The sequence below is a fragment of the Hypanus sabinus genome, chromosome 26 (assembly GCF_030144855.1).
Source record: "Hypanus sabinus isolate sHypSab1 chromosome 26, sHypSab1.hap1, whole genome shotgun sequence".
Lineage (NCBI taxonomy): Eukaryota > Metazoa > Chordata > Chondrichthyes > Myliobatiformes > Dasyatidae > Hypanus > Hypanus sabinus.
Genome location: NC_082731.1, coordinates 7,297,452 through 7,310,003, shown reverse-complemented (window position 1 = coordinate 7,310,003; position 12,552 = coordinate 7,297,452). Strand labels below are relative to the sequence as shown.

Here is a 12,552-nt window from a genome sequence, read left to right as displayed (position 1 = left end):
AGACAGGCGATACATACACCATGTCACACATATGATTCAATGAGATAGTGGAGTACAGCATAGCACTCCACTGAACAGGAGTAATTTGAGTTTAATCCAGGGAAGTGTGAGATGGAGTATTTGAGGTTGAGATGGGACACACACACACACACACACACACACACACACACACACACACACACACACACACACACACACACACACCTTGGCCTGCTGAGTTCCTCCAGCATTTTGTGTGTGATGCATTGATACGGCCCAGTCCATTGCATATAAAGCCCTCCCCACCACTGTGCATATCTACATGAAAGCTGTCACAAGAAAGCAGCATCTATCACGGACCCCCACCACCCAGGCCATTACCTCTTCCCACTGCTGCCATTAGAAAGAAGGTACAAGAGTATCAGGACTCACAGCACCAGGTTCAGGAGTAGCTATTATCCCTCGACCATCAGGCTCTTGAACAGAGGGGATATATTCACTCAACTCTACTTGACCCATCACTGAAATGTTTTCACAACTTTCAAGGACTCTCTATCTCATATTCTCAAGATTGTTTATTATTTAGTATTATTATTTCTTTCTTTTTGTATTTTAACATCTTGTTGTCCTTTGCACACTGGGTGAGTACCCAAGTTGGTGCAGTCTTTCATTGATTCTATTGTGTATTATTCAATTATAGCTTTATTGAGTATGCCCACAAGAAAACAAACCTCAGGGATGTATATGGTAACTTATATGTACTTTGATCATTAATTTCCTTTGAACTTTGATGTAGGTGACTGGAATGGACTGCCAGAGGCTTTGATGGAAGTAGATGCAATAGAGTTTAAGAGGCTGTCAGACAGACACATAGATATGAAGGGAACAGAGAGATATGACAGAAAAGATTTAGCTCAATTTGGGATTGTATTCAGCACAGATGTTATGGGCCAAGGGTGAGGCACTGTTCAATGTTCCAACTGAAACAGAGTCAGAGAAGGGGTATCAGAGACACCATGTCACCCCAACCAACATAACCCAATTCAGTGTAATACACACTGCAATAACACTGTTCATGGGCATCTAAGCTTGTGAATATTTAAATATACTTGATGTAGTGGCAGTTTCTAGTGTTATTCCTATGGCACTCAGTTAGCCACTCACATGTACTGTATAAGCGAGGTTATCAATACACTTCTGTGGAGTATCCTATATGTCGGCGTTGTGGTGTGCTCTGCATCGTACTTCAATAACAAACGCACGTGGTTGATCATCCATGAACTGGTGCTACAGACCAAGTGAGATCCTCAGCAAGAAAGAATTTATGTTCTTGTTTGCATATATCTATGAAAAATATCCAGACACTGAGCAACCCTTATTCAAGAAATGGAGTAGGGATAGCCCAGGAAATTATAGGCCAGTGAGTCTTACTTCAATGGTTGGTAAGTTGATGGAGAAGATCCTGAGAGGCAGGATTTATGAACATTTGGAGTCACATAATTTGATTAGAAATTTGGCTTTGACAAAGGCAGGTCATGCCTTACGAGCCGGATGGAATTTTTTAAGGATGTGACTAAGCATATTGATGAAGGTAGAGCAGTAGATGTAGTGTATATGGATTTTAGAAAGACATTCTATAAGGTACCCCATGCGAGGCTTATTGAGAAAGTAAGGAGGCATGGGATCCAAGGGGACATCGATTTATGGATCCAGAACTGGCTTGCCCACGGAAGGCAAAGAGTGGTTGTAGACGGGTCATATTCTGTGTGGAGGCTGGTGTATGCCTCAGGGACCTGTTCTGGGACCCCAACTCTTCGAATTTTTTATAAATGACCTGGATGAGGGATGGGTTAGTAAATTTGCTGATGACACAAAGTTTGGGGGTGTTGTGGATAGTGTGGAGGGCTGTCAGAGGTTACAACAGGACATTGACAGGATGCAAAACTGGGCTGAGAAGTGGCAGATGGCGTTCAACCCAGATAAGTGTGAGGTGGTTCATCTTGGTAGGTCAAATATGATGGCAGAATATAGTACTAATGGCAAGACTCTTGGCAGTGTGGAGGATCAGAGGGATCTTGGGGTCCGAGACCACAGGACACTCAAAGTAGCTACGCAGTTTGACTCTGTGGTTGAGAAGGCACATGGTGCACTGGCCCTCATCAATCGTGGGATTGAGTTTAAGAGCTGAGAGGTAATGTTGCAGCTATATAGGACCCTGGTCAGACCCCACTTGGAGTACTGTGCTCAATTCTGGACGCCTCACTATAGGAAGGATGTGGAAACCATAGAAAGGGTGCAGAGGAGATTTACAAGGATGTTGCCTAGATTGGAGAGCATACCTTATGAGAATAGGTTGAGTGAACTCAGCCTTTTCTCCTTGGAGTGATGGAGGATGAAAGGTGACTTGATAGAGGTGTACAAGATAATGAGAGGCATTGATTGTGTGGATAACTCAGAAGCTTTTCCCCAGGCTGAAATGGCTAGCACGAGAGGGCATAGTTTTAAGGTGCTTGGAGATAGGTACAGAGAAGATGTCAGGGGTAAGTATTTTTTACACAGAGAGTGGTGAGTGTGTGGAATGGGCTGCCAGCGGCAGTGGTGGAGGTGGAATAGATAGGGTCTTTTAAGAGACTCCTGGATGGCTACATGGAGCTTAGAAAAATAGAGCGCTATGGGCAAAGCCTGGGTAGTTCTAAGGTAGGGACATTTTTGACACAGCTTTGTGGGCCGAAGGGCCTGTATAGTGCTGTTGCCTATTCTAACTATGTGCATTAGCTGAGACCTGGCCAGGGTTGTTGGGCAATGCCTTCAAGCTGCACCCAGAAGTGGATATGTTGTAATAACCTGTGGACCACTGGCCTGGGCAAGTGCACAGAGGCAGGACATAGCAGAGAAGTCAGTCAAATTTTCAGGGAAAGAAAAAGAATAAAATAATAAACAAACAGGAAAATCGAGCAAACACCTGCTGCTCCAACATCTACATATCTAATAAAGGCCCCCAAGTCATTTGATTTCTCTAAACCAGGGGACTTTGAGAGATGCAATCTCATGCATCAAGTAAGCACACTGATAGACTGCATGGATGACAAAGCTGATCACATCATGGGTGGATCAGGACTGACAGATGCTCAGGAAAAGGAGTACAAAGCAGTACCGGACAAATTCAAAGAATATTTCACAGGAAAGTGAAATGTGATAAATGGGAGGGCAAAATTCAATTCCAGAAAACAGGAGTCAGATGAAAGCATAAATGACTTAATCACAGAATTGTATGCCCTGTCAGACAACTGTGCATACAGAATTCTGAGAAATTAGCTCATTAGAGAAAGGATGGTTTTTGGGCTACAGTGCACCAAATTGTCAGAAACACTTCAGTTGTAAGTAAGTCTCACATTGGATAAAGCTATTACTATGGTCAAGCAGAGTGAGAACGTTCGTCAGCAACAGCCAGAACTCAAGACACAGGTACGGTCAGAAAGATGACAGGAAGAGGTCACAGTAGAGCTCAGCTCAAACAAAACAAACAAGTGAAACAAAGAGCAGGTAAAATGTCCAACTGCAGGAGATGCGGCAAGTCTCCATTCCACGTCAAAGAGCTCTGTCCAGCAAAAGAAGGAAAATATCACCAATGAAATAGAGTTGGCTATTATAAAAGTCAGTGCCACTTAAAAACAGTTCATCAGGAAGTCAAAAGGGATCATGATTCAGACAAAGAGAGAGCTTTCCTTGAGGCGCTAGTTTCAAATGGACAAGGCTGGTGTACCATTGTTCAGTTGCAAAATGAGGCAGTGTAGATACCGACAGATGTTACAGCCATCCCTGAATGTCTGTTCACAAAACTGATGAAGAAAACAGGTGTTAAGCTAAACCCAACAAAGAAAGTGATGGGGTCAGGGAACCATAAGCTCAGTGTGAAAGGAATATTTGCTATTTCCATCTGTAAAAATGAGAAACAGTTTTTAAAAAAGGACGTCTATGTTGTTCAGAATCTCTTCCTACCATTACTGTGATGACATGCCATTGAGAAGCTGAACCTCTTTGCAAGGGTGGATTCACTAAACAATGCACGGGCCTGTGGTACTGAAAGAAGAGTACTTACACAACTGAAGCCAGGAGTGACACCCTACTCTCTGACCACAGTGAGGTGTGTACCAGTTCAGCTGATGAACAAAATCGAAGCTGAAATTGAAAGAATGGAGGTGTTTGACATCATTACTGGAGTGAATGGACCTACTGATTGGTGTATGGACAATGTTCCTTTTCCCAGCTAGATGGCAGAGTGACGATCTGTGTTGATCTAACAAGACTGAATAATACAGTGAGGCTGGAGAAGTTTATTCTACCCTCTGTTGAGCACACATTGGGTATACTGGGTGGAGCAAAGTTCTTCACCAAATTAGTGCAAACTCATAGGTCTGACAGATCCATTTAGCTCCCAAGTTACAGAAGCTCACAACCATTTTCACCCTACATGAATGCTATGCCTTCGAGAGACGCCCTTTTGGCATCTCATCAGCCCTGAACTCTTTCAGATGAGGATGAACCAAATTTTGCAGGGACAGGAAGGAGTAATTTACCACGTGGATGATACACTCATCTTCAGAGGTCATGTGAGGAACATGACAAAATTGTGGAAGCTGCCTTGGAGAAACTAAAACAGGCTGGAATCACCCTGAACAAAAGTAAAAATATGAATTTGCAAAGTTGAAGGTGAAGTCCTTAGGCCACTGACTGTCCTCAGAGGGAGTGCACCCAGATTCAGACAGACAGGCAGAAATTCGGAACATGCAACAACAACTGAAGATAACAGAAATCCAGTTTCCTTGACATGATAAACCAGCTGGGAAGTTCATTCCAGATTTGGCAGAGAAAACAAAGCCATGACATGACCTCCTCTCACAGAAAAACATTTGGACCTGGGATGCACTGCAAGAGAAGTCGTTCTCATCACTTACAGCAGAGCTGGTCTCTCCACCAACATTGGCATTTGTTGTTCTGAACAAAGTAATCAAGGTCTCAGCAGATGCCTCTTCCTTTGGCTCATGTAACACTGCAGTAGTGTATGGAAACCGGTAGCATTCGCATCAAGTGCACTGACTCCAACTGAACAGTGTTATGCACAAATCGAAATGGATACACTTGCTCTCATGCGGTTTTGTGAAGGCCTCAGCTGCTAGCTGATAGGTTCTAAATTCCAACTTGAAAAAGACCACACTTATCATCCTCCTCAGCTCAAAACACTTGGATGACTTACCTCCACGTCTGCAAATATTCAAAATGAGGAAGCAAATCTTGGTTAGACCACACTTAGACCCCTTCCAGTTCGCCTATCAGCCCCAACTAGGAGTTGAGGATGCCATCGTCTACCTGCTGAACCGCGTCTACGCCCACCTGGACAAGCCGGCGAGCACTGTGAGGGTCATGTTTTTTGATTTCTCCAGTGCGTTCAACACCATTCACTCTGCTCTGCTGGGCAAGAAGCTGACAGTGATGCAGGTGGATGCTTCTCTGGTGTCACAGGTTATTGATTACCTGACTGGCAGACCACAGCACATGCGCTTGCAACACTGTGTGTCAGACAGAGTGGTCAGCAGCACTGGGGCTCCACAGGGGACTGTCCTGTCTCCCTATCTCTTCACCATCTACACCTCGGACTTCAGCTACAAAACAGAGTCTTGCCATCTTCAGAAGTTTTCTGATGACGCTGCCATAGTTGGATGCATCAGCAAGGGAGATGAGGCTGAGTACAGGGCGATGGTGGGAAACTTCGTCACATGGTGCGAGCAGAATCATCTGCAGCTTAATGTGAAAAAGACTAAGGTGGACCTGAGGAGAGCTAAGGCACCAGTGACCCCTGTTTCCAACCAAGGGGTCAATGTGGACATGGTGGAGGATTACAAATACCTGGGGATACGAATGGACAATAAACTGGACTGGTCAAAGAACACTGAGGCTGTCTACAAGAAGGGTCAGAGCCGTCTCTATTTCCTGAGGAGACTGAGGTCCTTTAACATCTGCCGGACAATGCTGAGGATGTTCTACGAGGCTGTGTTGGTCAGTGCTATCATGTTTGCTGTTGTGTGCTGGGGCAGCAGGCTGAGGGTAGCAGACACCAACAGAATCAACAAATTTATTCGTAAGGCCAGTGATGTTGTGGGGGTGGAACTGGACTCTCTGACGGTGGTGTCTGAAAAGAGGATGCTGTCCAAGTTGCATGCCATCTTGGACAATGACTCCCATCCACTCTATAATGTACTGGTTAGGCACAGGAGTACATTCAGCCAGAGACTCATTCCACCGAGATGTAAAACAGAGCGTCATAGGAAGTCATTCCTACCTGTGGCCATCAAACTTTACAACTCCTCCCTCGGAGTGTCAGACACCCTGAGCCAATAGGCTGGTCCTGGACTTATTTCCACTTGGCATGATTAACTCATTATTATTATTTAATTATTTATGGTTTTATATTGCTGTATTCCTTCACTATTCTTGGTTGGTGCGGCTGTAACGAAACCCAATTTCCCTCAGGATCAATAAAGTATGTCTGTCTGTCTGTCTCTTTCACAACACTAGACACTCTGTCAGGATGCCATGCAAAAGTGAGTAGATAGAAGCTGACTCTGCCCTCATGGAAGATACCAACATCTACTTAGCTCAGGTTTATGAAAGCTTTCCTGCATCAGAGAGTAAACTGGATGAAATTTGCGCAGAGATGAAGAAGAACTAAATCTGCAGCAAAGTCATACAGTACTGTGTGTAACCCTCTCACCATGGCTTGAAACAAATTAGGCTCGTTAGCTATCTCCAACAGCCACACGACTCAGCAAGTAATTGAACTGAAATAATTAAATTGACTGTATTTCTTACATCCTTCATATGCATGAATAAAAATCTTTACATTATGTCTCCATCTAAATGTGCAATCATAGTAATTTATAATAAAGCAGCCAATGTTACATAGAAGTACACTCAAATCAGCGTGAGTTAATCAGTCTGATGACAGGTGGAAGAGGCTGTCCCAGAGCCTGTTGGTCCTGGCTTTTATGCTGCGATACCGTTTCCCAGGTGCTATCAGCTGGAATAGATTGTGGTTGGGGTGACTCAGGTCCCTAATGATCCTTCAGGCCCTCTTTTTACACTTCTCTTTGTAAATGTCCTGAATCATGGGAAGTTCACAACTACAGATGTGCTGGGCTGACCCTACAATTCTCTGCAGAATCCTGCGATTAAGGGAGGTACAGTTCCCATACCAGGCAGTGATGCAGCCAGTCAGGATGCTCTCAATTGTGCCCTTGTAGAAAGTCCTTAGGATTTGGGGGCCTCATACCAAACTTCCTCAACCGTCTGAGGTGTAAGAGGCACGGCTGTGCCTTTCTCACCACACAGCTGGTGTGTCCAGACCACGTGAGGTCCTCGGTGATGTGGATGCTAAGGAACTTAAAGCTGTTTACTCTCACAACCCCAGATCCATTAATGTCAATAGGGGTTAGTCCATCTCCATTCCTCCTGTAATCCAACCAGCTCCTTTGTTTTTGCAATATTGAGAGAGAGGTTGTTTTCTTGACACCACTGTGTCAGAGAGATGACTTCTTCCCTGTAGGCCACCTTGCGATTGTTTGAGATAAGGCCACTCAATGTAGTGTCGTCGGCAAATTTAATTAGCAGATTGGAGCTGCAGGTGGCAACACAGTCATGGATATAGAGGGAGTAAAGGAGGGGACTTAGTACACAGCCCTGAGGGGCTCCTGTGTTAAGAGTCAGAGTGGTGGAGGTGAGGGAATCCACTCTTACCACCAGCTGGCGATATGACAGGAAATCCAGGATCCAGCTGCACAAGGCAGGATCAAGGTCAAGGTCTTCGAGCTTCCTGTTCATCCTGGATAGAATTATTGTGTTGAATGCTGAACTGTAGTCCAAGAACAGCATTCTCACATAAGCATTGTGCTGTCTTTACAACAGTTATTTAGTTTATAATATTTTCGCTTAGTGATTCATTCAATAGTATTTTCTAGTTAGAATTAGAAGTGTTTAAAGTATATTCATTGCATGTAAAATATATCGGCATGCGATGACGTCACATCCGGTTTCGCCGCGTCTTGTGGGAAAACACCGGTTTGAAATTAGCGCGAGGGTGGGGGCTTTCCACGAGGCTCACCTGAGCAGAAGTAGTTTTGCAGGCATGAGAAATCACAGTGAGAGCAACGCTGTAAGTTAATAGATAATCGATATATTGAACTAAGATGTTAATGCTGATCCTGTTAGAGGTAACGACGGTAGATAATGTTTATGCTTTCGTTAGTTAAAGAGTCGCGGATAGTTTGCATGGAAGTGTATTTAAAGTAGTCAATGGAGCAGGTAAACTCTCCCTGTATACTGCACCTTAGTGTAATGTAGTTATAGTCACCTTTGCAAGTATTTACACTTGAAATGTGATATTAAGGAAGGAACAAATACTGTATCAATCTTGTATTGTTTTATCAACAGTTTTCACCATATGTTAATGTGAAGAGTGAACAGTAAATGGTTAATCTTACTGCGATCTGGTTCTTATTAACTGTGGTTTATCCGGACGTTAAATTCGGCGTTTCGTTACACCCGAAGGAGAACGTTACAGTGAAAAAGCGGCATTATCAGGTGTTTCAAGTGCTGCAATGTCAGCTCAATCCAGCATCAAGTCGACGCCGCCCAGCGACAAGGGCAGTAAACCGACATCAAGTAAGCCCACCCAGGCGTTATCAGGTGTTCCAAGTGCTGCAATGTCAGCTCGATCCGGGATCAAGTCGATGGCACCCAGCGACAAGGGCAGTAGAACGACATCAAGTAAGTCCACACAGGCAAGAGCCAAGGCAGAAGCCGCCAAGGTGCGACTGCATTACGCCAAACAAGAAGCAGTTTTGAAAATGAAACTGGCCACCAAAGAAGCCGAAAGGGCCGCCAGACAAAGAGAAGAGGCTGCCAGAGAAGCCGAAATCCAGAAAGAAGAGGCTGCCAGACAAAGAGAAGAGGCCGCCAGAGAAGCCGAAACCCAGTTGGAAATGACAAAAATATCGACAGAGTTGCATGTGCTGCAGCTAGAAGGAGAAGGAGAAGCTGCCAGGGTGGAAGCAGAGTACATAGAAGAAGCTGAAGGGTCGCGTGATCTGACCGAAACAAGTTCTGCTTTGGAAAGGACCAGACTGGAACGCACAAGCGACTATGTACAATATCAAGCAGACAGGCAGGCTCGTCTCCCCTCTCCATACCTATTCGATAACTTCCCCAGCTACGAGGAAGAGAATTTACCCTCGCGGCCCCGCGATGAAGTCAAGAATGAAAGAGCTGACAACCGATATACTTTGACACCAAAGTTACAAAGTTCGATGCGAAGAGACGCGGAGGTTGAATCCAGGATGGCAAATTCCATGAGAAACGTGCGTTCTCAGTCATATGGGCGCCAACGTACTTCTCCAGCCCGCATGCCGCTTGCAGCCGATCCCACGCTGCAGTATTTAGCACGACGGGATCTCGTCACTTCGGGACTGTACCAGTTTGACGATAAACCCGAAAATTACCGTGCTTGGCTCTCCACATTCACCAACGTGATTGACGGGGTCCAGCTCAGTGCAACCCAAAGGTTGGACCTTATGGCGAAATGGCTGGGGAAAGAATCGCGCGACCAGGTGAGACGCATGCGTTCAGTGTACATCAACAAACCTGAGCTAGCCTTAAGCGAAGCGTGGGAGAGACTTTGGGAGAGATATGGGGCCCCCGACATTATTGAAGCGGCGCTATATCGACGTCTGGAAAACTTTCCTAAGGTGTCAGCCAAAGATCACTTTAAGTTAAGAGAATTCGGAGATTTACTCATGGAGATCCAAGGCGCCAAAGAAGATGGCTATTCAGCTGGTCTAGTATTCCTAGATACTCCATCCGGGATTAGACCAATTGTGGACAAACTTCCATTTGGGCTGCAGGACAAGTGGCTGACTGTTGCCTCAGAGTACAAGGAAGACCACGATGGTCGATTTCCTCCCTTTGAGCTCCTCACTAGGTTTGTGTGCAAGGAGGCGAAGAGGCGAAACGACCCTAGCCTTGTAGGTCCAGGAAGCAGTTCGATTTACACCAAGCCAGGCAGATCCGTTTCGAATGTTTTCAACATTGATAAACCCGTGTCAGTGCTCAAGACCGAAGCCCTTACGACTAACAACGACCCTGGCAAGTATTGTCCATTGCATAACAAACCTCACCCCCTGAAAGCATGCAGAATGTTTAGGGAAAAACCCCTTGAAGAGAGGACGGCTCTTCTCAAGGAGAAAAGAATATGTTTTAGATGCTGTTCCTCAACCTCTCACCTCGCCAGAGAGTGTACGATCGCCGTGAAGTGTCCGGAATGTGGCAGCCCAGATCACGTCGAGGCCATGCATCCCGACCTGTCACCACAAACCGAGAGCGCTCCTTCACCCCCACAACAGGACGGCGGGGAGGGAGAGGCTCACTCTAGGTCAATAGCTGTCAGCACGAACTGTACAGAAGTTTGCGGTCAAGCTCAGTCAAGTCGTTCTTGTTCCAAGATCTGCCTCACTAAGGTGTACCCTAAAGGAGCCAAAGACAAGGCCATCAAAGCCTATGTGATTCTGGACGATCAGAGCAATCGTTCGCTAGTCAGTCCAGAGTTCTTTAAATTGTTCAACATTGAGAGTGAGCGGTTCCCATACTACCTCAAAACTTGCTCAGGCAACATGAAAACCCAAGGAAGGAAGGCAGAAGGCATCCAGATCGAGTCCCTGGATGGTAAAGTCGTCATCTGTCTCCCTCCGCTCTTAGAGTGCAATGAAATCATGAATAACCGCGCTGGGATCCCGACACCAAGTGCGGTGCTACACCAGCCGCATCTCCACCACATCGCCAAACACATCCCAGAACTGGATCCGAAAGCGGAAATACTCCTGCTATTAGGAAGAGATGTTATCCAGGTACACAAGGTTAGGCAGCAGATCAATGGACCACTCAACGCCCCCTTCGCGCAACGTCTGGATCTGGGCTGGGTGGTGATAGGAGAGGTGTGTCTCGGTGACGTACACAAACCGATGGTTAACACACTCAAGACCAATGTGCTAGAGAGTGGCCGCCATTCAATCTTTCAACCCTGCCCGAGTGTCCCGTGCATCAAGGAAGCACAACAAGGCGTTAACAAGCGCGAGGCAAGCGACGAGTCGCTGGGCCAGTCAGTCTTCGCTCTAACGAAGTATGACAACAAACTTGCACAATCAGCTCAAGATACCATTTCTTTAAAAATCAAAGACACCAAGGTCTTCAGAGATGAAGCAAATAATGGGGTTGCCCCATTGCCAATCAGAGAACCACGCCAGCGCTCACCAGATAACAAAGAGCAGGCAGTCAAACGGTTCACGTCCTTACGGAAAACCCGGAAAAGGAAACCTGAGATGCAGCAACGCACCCGATTGGCCCACGAGGTACTGTGCACCCTAATGGCAGAGGTCACAGCCATTATAAACGCACAATCATTCCTACCTGTGTCTTCTGACCCAGAAAACCCCTTTATACTTTCGCCATCAACGCTCCTTACGCAGAAGGCAGGAGCACCTCCTCCACCAGGAGACTTCTCAGACAAGGATTTGTACACAAAGCAATGGAGACAAGTCCAGGCTCTGGCAAATCAGTTCTGGTCCCGCTGGAGACAGGAATATCTACCCTCGTTGCAACAGAGACGAAAGTGGACAGAACCCCGCAGGAATCTTCAAGTCGGAGACCTAGTCCTGCTCAGGGACAAGCAGATCACCCGCAACAGCTGGCCAATGGCCAGAATCACTGCTACATTCCCTAGCGAGGATGGACATGTCAGGAAGATCGAATTGAAGACTACCGACCAAGGCGATGTGAAAATTTACCAAAGGCCAGTTACAGAAGTTATTCTACTTCTACCCAATGACTGATTAAGAGACTAAGTTTTGTACTCTGCTCATTGTGACCTTACGAAGGTCAAGCGGGGAGTGTGCTGTCTTTACAACAGTTATTTAGTTTATAATATTTTCGCTTAGTGATTCATTCAATAGTATTTTCTAGTTAGAATTAGAAGTGTTTAAAGTATATTCATTGCATGTAAAATATATCGGCATGCGATGACGTCACATCCGGTTTCGCCGCGTCTTGTGGGAAAACACCGGTTTGAAATTAGCGCGAGGGTGGGGGCTTTCCACGAGGCTCACCTGAGCAGAAGTAGTTTTGCAGGCATGAGAAATCACAGTGAGAGCAACGCTGTAAGTTAATAGATAATCGATATATTGAACTAAGATGTTAATGCTGATCCTGTTAGAGGTAACGACGGTAGATAATGTTTATGCTTTCGTTAGTTAAAGAGTCGCGGATAGTTTGCATGGAAGTGTATTTAAAGTAGTCAATGGAGCAGGTAAACTCTCCCTGTATACTGCACCTTAGTGTAATGTAGTTATAGTCACCTTTGCAAGTATTTACACTTGAAATGTGATATTAAGGAAGGAACAAATACTGTATCAATCTTGTATTGTTTTATCAACAGTTTTCACCATATGTTAATGTGAAGAGTGAACAGTAAAT

At 45.5% G+C, this 12,552-nt stretch overlaps 1 protein-coding gene across 3 annotated transcripts in view; it reads right to left on the bottom strand.

Moving 5' to 3' along the window:
* The window catches only part of LOC132381817 (HHIP-like protein 1), a 105,833-nt gene that overhangs the window by 46,495 nt on the left and 46,786 nt on the right, over positions 1-12,552 (bottom strand). The window lies entirely within an intron of this gene.